General features: G+C 35.3%; 1 protein-coding gene across 5 annotated transcripts in view; it reads right to left on the reverse strand.

Moving 5' to 3' along the window:
* The window catches only part of LOC127875049 (uncharacterized), an 82,304-nt gene extending 75,430 nt beyond the window's left edge, over positions 1-6,874 (reverse strand). For all 5 annotated transcript variants that reach the window (XM_052419859.1, XM_052419858.1, XM_052419860.1 and 2 more), the window contains exon 1: positions 6,761-6,874. The gene's annotated coding sequence lies outside the window, so the exon portion shown is untranslated. The remainder of the gene's footprint in view (positions 1-6,760) is intronic.
* Between the last annotated feature and the right edge of the window lie 404 nt (positions 6,875-7,278).

The raw sequence follows: 7,278 nt of genomic DNA on the forward strand, positions 1-7,278 counted from the left end.
ATTCACCATCAGTTAATTCTATGGGCATTTTATGGTTTTCTCCCTCTAAAATGTGAAGATAAATCATGATAGTTTTGATTTCCAAAGCCCACATATAGTTGGTAACTCACCAAAAGATCACTTCTATTATTTCCTAATGAAATAAATGTGAAATTTGCTGAATGAACTAATAAATAAACAGCTCCATAATCATTATTAACTCTCTGATCTGTTGTCTGAAATAAATACCACAACTAAATAGCGTTACATTAAAATGATTTACTAGTAATACATTTTCATATAAATAAAAGGCATTTTTCTCTCAGCACACAACTGAGACAAATATCACAAAGTTTGAGCCCAGGCCTAGTAAAACGTAATTCTTGTTCAGATAAATATGGGCTTGTGAAAAGGGGGTACAATGCATGTGAGTAAAGTTACATCACAGATTAGCCAGTGCAGTCAACACAGGCCAATCAGGGATGACACTTTCCGCCTTAACTGGAATTTTTACTAAGAAGAGACTTTCTGTAAACTTAAAATACCATAACATCTGAAATAAGTGTCGTCCCTGCTTAGCCTGTGCAGACTGCACACGCTAATCTGAGACATTATTTTATGCACATGCATTGAAACCCCCTTTTCACAGAGCACGGCCCAAATATAGTTATTATATAGTCTGACTAGTAAAACATTTATTATTTACTATAAACATTCTATGCGTCTGGCTTCAGGATTATACAAATTATGGTGAAGACTTCTTGTAATATGACAAAGCGGAGGACCCTCAATCTGTCATTTTACAGTCCAATTCATAAGTACAGTACAGGCACTGTGTACTTAAACAAAAATGCCTGTCCGCGGTGTTCACTTTTCCTGATGGGTGACATTTTGCGGGGGACGGACATGCTACTGACTGCGGTGTTCGGCGAACACCCGAAATCGCCGTGATTGCATGCTATCTTTAACGGGAACTACAGTGATCACCGCAATGCTGTGTAGCCACCGTAAACACCTGTCTACAAGGGTCATTTACGCGTTTTAAATGTAAATGTACAAAAGAATATCATATACTACATCAGTCTCCGCCAAACTAGTCAAATTTTTACAGGACAGTAGGTCCTGTAAACTGGGAAAAAATACAGGACCTCCTCTTTTTTTACTGGACCTACCAACTACATAACTATATTAATAAAATCACACGAAAAGCGACCATACATGGTACTTGTTTAGTTTGATAAAACATGTTCTGAAAACTATTGAACACATTTATCATTATAATTGCACTATGTACAAAAAGATTTAAGGAGCATTTCATTTTCATTTTTTCTTCATATTTTTTCCACTTCTCTTTCTGTTTTTCCGAAGAATCAGGTGGTGCAGGTCGTTTCCCACCGGGAGTCGCTCCCTCCTAATATCGTAGAAACATTTTTCAAACAGTTTTCAAACTCGGCGGTAGCGTTTGTTGATTCTTGTTGCTAAGTCTCAGTGCGCATGTCAGAGAGGAATCTGGTCAATTAAGGCCTAAACCGACGGCCGCCTAGATAATTGATTACCAGACTTTTTCACGCAGGGACATTGACAGTCAAGATCATGACATAGCGAATGAAGATGATCACAATTATTTATAACTATCTCGATTATGTCCATACAAATTGATATTTGTATCATTTAATAATCAGATTTATAATTATCTTAATCAGCGACTAGGCCGTCATGGATTTAGAATGTCCTGACAAGCATTCGTCATATGGTAACGACGCAAAAAATGGACCAATTAGGTGCATCGCAAAATTCCGTAGAGTAGAGCGTTGGAACGGAAAGACGTGTTAGCTATTTTTATACCGCGGAAAACTTTCAGAGCCGTAAAAACATAAATAATCAACAATTTCGTTCTATTTATTTTTACCGGACAATCGGTCCTGTAAATTAGACCGACAGGCCGGACCTTACAAAATTTTACAGGACATGTCCGTCGGTCCGACCATGTTTGGTGGAGACTGCTACATGTAGATATTACATGTATGTGCACATGTATGCGTACATAAATTCGGACAGTACGTTAAGTCGGAAACGTAAATAAAGCGTTTACATGATCAATACTATTAAGTCTGATTGTGTTAATCAATGCAATTTCTCTTTTTAACAACACATATAGAGTTTCAAAGAAATCAAGTGAGTATTAAATCATTTATTTAGTTGTGTCCGACTTTAAGTACTGTCCAAATTTAAGTACTGCATTATAATGTTACGACACTTGTGTGCAGTCAGTATACAATACAATAATTGTTTCAATAAAGAAGTAACTGAAACAGAGTAACGGTAATGATACAGCGTGTGTAAATTATATTTTATTAAGAGGAAATGTCAATGCCAAATAACTCGCAAGGTACCCTGGTACTTAAGTTGAAATTCACAACAAAACATTTAACGGAAATTTAATGATCTCAATGTTGTACCCGCTACGAAATTTTCATTTACAAATAAATACAACAACAGCAATGTTCGTGCCATTTTTATCAGGACAAAGAAATTCATTTATTTCACGAAGAAGTTGTAACCGAAAATAGCTGTACACGACGTGTGCAAACCGTGTCAGGTGATTTATGCATGTTGGAATACAACTGTCCTGATTGGGCGCTTATTTCATCAAATCTTTAAATAGAATCGTATGCCGAAATTAATTTGATACTTTCAAAAATTGCAAACGTTTGTGTTTATGACAATCCAAACTTGACAACTCTTATCGTCTATATTACCCACCCATAATTTGCTTTTAAACATGGAAATCAGGCATATTTAGGATCATAAAGTAATGGATAAAGATGGGAGAAGTTGCATGTATGCGATTGAGACAGTTGACATGTATGGATCGGGGAATCCAGAGGCTCGGGATAATATGATAACTACAATCAGTTATGAGTTCTCCATGGCTTCAAACTGTTAATTTCATAATCAAACAGGCAATTAATACTTCTCCTGGTGCGGTATCCAAAAGCTAGGTGCGAACACGGTTTTCTTTTATGCGCGGCGTTTATATAGACAGAAAACATTGTCATGGCCATGTGTGTTAAATACATTATTCATTATCACTTTTAAATGAAAGGGATCAATACAATATGTTATGTTCAATCATTTTAATTTTAGCAAACATGATGAACACCGCGGTAGATATTATGGGTCCACGGTGTTCGCCTTATGGCAAACGGCCCCCGCGACATTTGATCTGAACACCCATTGCAGGGTTCATATTGGTAAGCGAACACAGTGAGATGAACACCGCGAGTGGCGTTTGTTTAAGTAGATGGTGCCTGTACTGTAGCAAGTAGAATTCATAAGTAAATATGTCTGATGAATTGTCAATAAAGAGGGGATGCACAATAATAATCAAACACAGTTTGATTACACAGTTTGATTACACAGTTTGATTTTTGATTTATTATTTAAGTGACAATAGTTTGTATTCAATTCACACAAGCACTTATTTTTTTATATTAATTCAATGCATAGTCTAAGTGACTTTACAAATTAAATAATTTTCAATGGGTTCAACATAACAAAGTTTTAATATCTACATTCATGAAAACAGATGCATTTTCAAAATGTATCAGATTATTTGTATTTCTGTTGGCTTAGCCGGCCCCTAGCTTATTTTTGAAATCGGCTTACTTGACCCCATTTTAAATGTGAATAGATCAGGGATCACATTCTTTATTCTAAGGTTTGATAACTTATTAATAAGGAAATAGATTTTAATACAATCCTTATTTTTTAATTAAATTCAACTTTACATAATAAACAATAAACACGTGTTTAAAACATTGTGCACATCTTTACAAAGGAGAAAATGCTCAGTAAATAATTGTGACAAGCTGCAGAATGGTGTTACGACCAGACTGACAAAATGAAGACTTATGGATTTAAAAGGACATGTAAGCATATACTTTTATTTAACACTAAAGCAAGAACATATAGATGTAGATAACTTATTTGGGAGTTCACAAAAATGAAATATTATTTTCATAAGAAATCAATTAAACATAGTTTTTACTTATTCATATCATAAAGTTTTTCCCCCCCCAAAAAAATCAACAAGAGATGTGTTTGTCAGAAACACAATGCCCCCTAAAGCGCAGCTTTGAAATAAAATTTCAATATATCATTTGGCAGGTGTAGAAATTATCTTCCTTTTAAAGCTTATTACTTCCCTTGGATTGTATTTTTGACATTTGACCTTGAAGGATGAACATGACCTTTCTCCACTCAAATGTGCAGCTTCATGAGATGCACATGCATGCCCAAATCAAGTTGCTATTTTTAATATTGCACAAGTTATTGCAAAACTTTAACCAAGGTTAAAGTTTTGGGACAGAATGACAGACAGACAGGCCGAAAACAATATGCCCCCGATCATTTGATCTGGGGGCATAAAAAACGCAAATGCATAAAGCAGTAGTTGTTTCCTGACCATGACCTTTATTCTATTTATCGATTTGAACCGCCATTGTAACGGACGTCACATGTAACAAAAATGTTTCACAGCTTGTAAGCTGAAAATTGCTTTACATTAAATTCCTTAAATCAATTATCATTAAAATCAATTATAATCAAAATTCAATATTCTACTTACAAACTGACAATCTTTCACAGCTTTAAACAATCCTAAACAGTCAGTGTCACAGTTACATAAATTGGTTACAGTTTGTTTCCGATAATGGTGTTCAAATAAGTATAGAGAATATGTATGATAAAATGAATTGAAGCGGAATACGCCTGGAGCTGAATCAAATAGTTTAAGGGTGAGGCTGAATAGCCTCTTAACCTATAAGATTGTGCACCTTAAACTTCAAAGAAATATCTTTCATGAAAAATCATTAGACAATACTAGTAACTAAACTTGATATATACTTGATGATTTATCTTTTGTTTAACAAAGAACGAGTGAAATATGTTGGTTGACAGCTAATCATAATGGAGTTACGTACCTTTAAACATTCATGTACATGGTAGTCTGCGTCACACAGAATTACCCTATAAGATCGTGCACCGATTTTGATGACGTCACAGCGAGGCCTTGGGATGTGTTTATAATAACCGATATATGTTTTTGTGAATATGTGTTTATTTGTATTAAATATATGTTGTTTTAGATGAATTTCATGAATAAACTTTATTGAAAGGAATGGTTTAAACAAAACTGGTCTTCATAAAAACGAAATATGAACTGTGATAACTGTATTCAAAGGTCTAGATAAAGTGTATTTACTAACGGAAAATAGCTAAATAAAATTCTATTCACAATGGGGGCATTTATAAAAAGTTGTCACCCCTTCTAATAACAGTTGTTTTGTGACAAAATCCCAAATTGACGCAGCGAGAACCTTTATCGCAATAGGCCGGTAACGATCTTAACTTATGGTCTCATTTCATCATTTGGGGGTAAAATAAATTTTCCGCATACAAATCATACTTTAATCATATTGTAATGCAAAGTACAGAGAGCACAATACTAATTCGAGACAGACCTCCAAGGGAAACTACTCTTACAACATTTTACGATCAAAACATTGACAAACATAGCCGTCTGGCGAAGGAAATGTGCAGATTTTAAACATTGTTAAGGTTATTTCTTTGGAACGGGGTCAGAACGGACAATTTATATCACATTTATTGTTCTTTCAACATGATTGTTGTCACAAGCAGCAGATTAATAAATTAGCCCCCCCCCCCCCCCGGGACCCTACCCCCCTTTCTCGCTACATGTCTGTGTTTTGCTGTCATATTTTGTCGATCAAATGCTCGGTTCTAAAACGCCATATCATTGGCCAACACAATGAGAACAACCAACCAGATGACGCGTTATAAAATTAAAATGGTGTACATGTGTAGATGAAACACAGAGTGACTGACATAAAATCAAATGTAATTGAATATTCAAGTTATTAGCCGAGCAGGAGATCGGTTAGTTGTGTAATCACGTTGCTTTTACTGTCTTTTAACGAATCCAGTTGCATTTTGTTGTCAACTGCATGAGAACATATGTGTTTTCTGTGAAAAATGTCATGTCCAGAGTTCCACAATCGTTCAGCAATAGACATATAGTACGTTTCATACCTTGTGTATATATAATACCTATACGAGGGTTATTTTTTCAAACTGTGTATTTTTGTCAATATTCGTTGTTAAAAAATCAAACCATACACAATAGGTGTACATTTAACAATCTGGGAGCCCTGGGGTAAGCTCGGGGGTGGGGGGGGAAGGGTCCTGGGAGGGGGGGGGGTCCCGGGGGGGGGGGGGGGCAAATTTATGATACTGCTGCCTGTGATTGTTGTTGTTGTCTTATCGGCTGTGGAAATTCTCGCGTTAAAAAAGTTAACAGTTTTCGGGCCCGTGCGTTCGAATGTTGCTTTGAAGTTTACGTCATAAAAAAGTACACAGACTGGGGCTGAATTAGTGAATAAATCTGCTACTCTTTTCACTGGGGCTTTTCAAATTCAATGGCAATGTCTGACAATGTTGCATTCTGTTATTGTGCATGCCTATTGCATTATTTTGTTACGACTTCCTATCGTTCAACCATATTTCATGTTTTTTTACGCATAAATATGTTTAATAATATCAAATTGTCATTACAAAAGTTTTACGACATTTGATTGGTTACCAATGTAAACGATTCCCCACCCGAACGTAAATACACAAACGTTCATTATTGTATGATTACTATCTATTAGGTGCGCTAAAAAAGAGGAAGGAAAGTGTAATGCGGGAGTTTACTTACATTTCATCACTTCGAATAGTGAATGTGTTGTTCCTTTTTAAGGCTCATACAATAAAAATTATTTTGTAAATCAAATAACGATAATTCTGAAACTTCCGGTCCAACTATCGACAATGCACCTGTTGCAAGGGGGTGAACATACACCATGCACTAGTAGAGTTTAAGCATTAACTTTTGTACAGTTTTCGACCCTTAACCAAAAGGCGCCGGCGCAAACTCGTCTATATAGAAGGGGTGCTGTATCGGAATAAGGAAGAAGAAGAAGAAGAAGAAGAAGAAGAAGAAGAAGAAGAAGAAGAAGAAGAAGAAGAAGAAGAAGAAGAAACAAAACTATTATATTACGGATGCTGCATTATGTTTTTAAATAAATAATTTTATTTTCACATCTTTTAAATAAATAATTGTGTGTATTATATACCTGTTTAATGCTTATAACAAAATACAGGTTGTATCAAACGTTGAAATAAAAAATCCCGTATTACGCTACTCGATCGCTGTTTCCAATTCCGTATTACCAT

The sequence above is a fragment of the Dreissena polymorpha genome, chromosome 3, assembly GCF_020536995.1.
Source record: "Dreissena polymorpha isolate Duluth1 chromosome 3, UMN_Dpol_1.0, whole genome shotgun sequence".
Classification (NCBI taxonomy): domain Eukaryota; kingdom Metazoa; phylum Mollusca; class Bivalvia; order Myida; family Dreissenidae; genus Dreissena; species Dreissena polymorpha.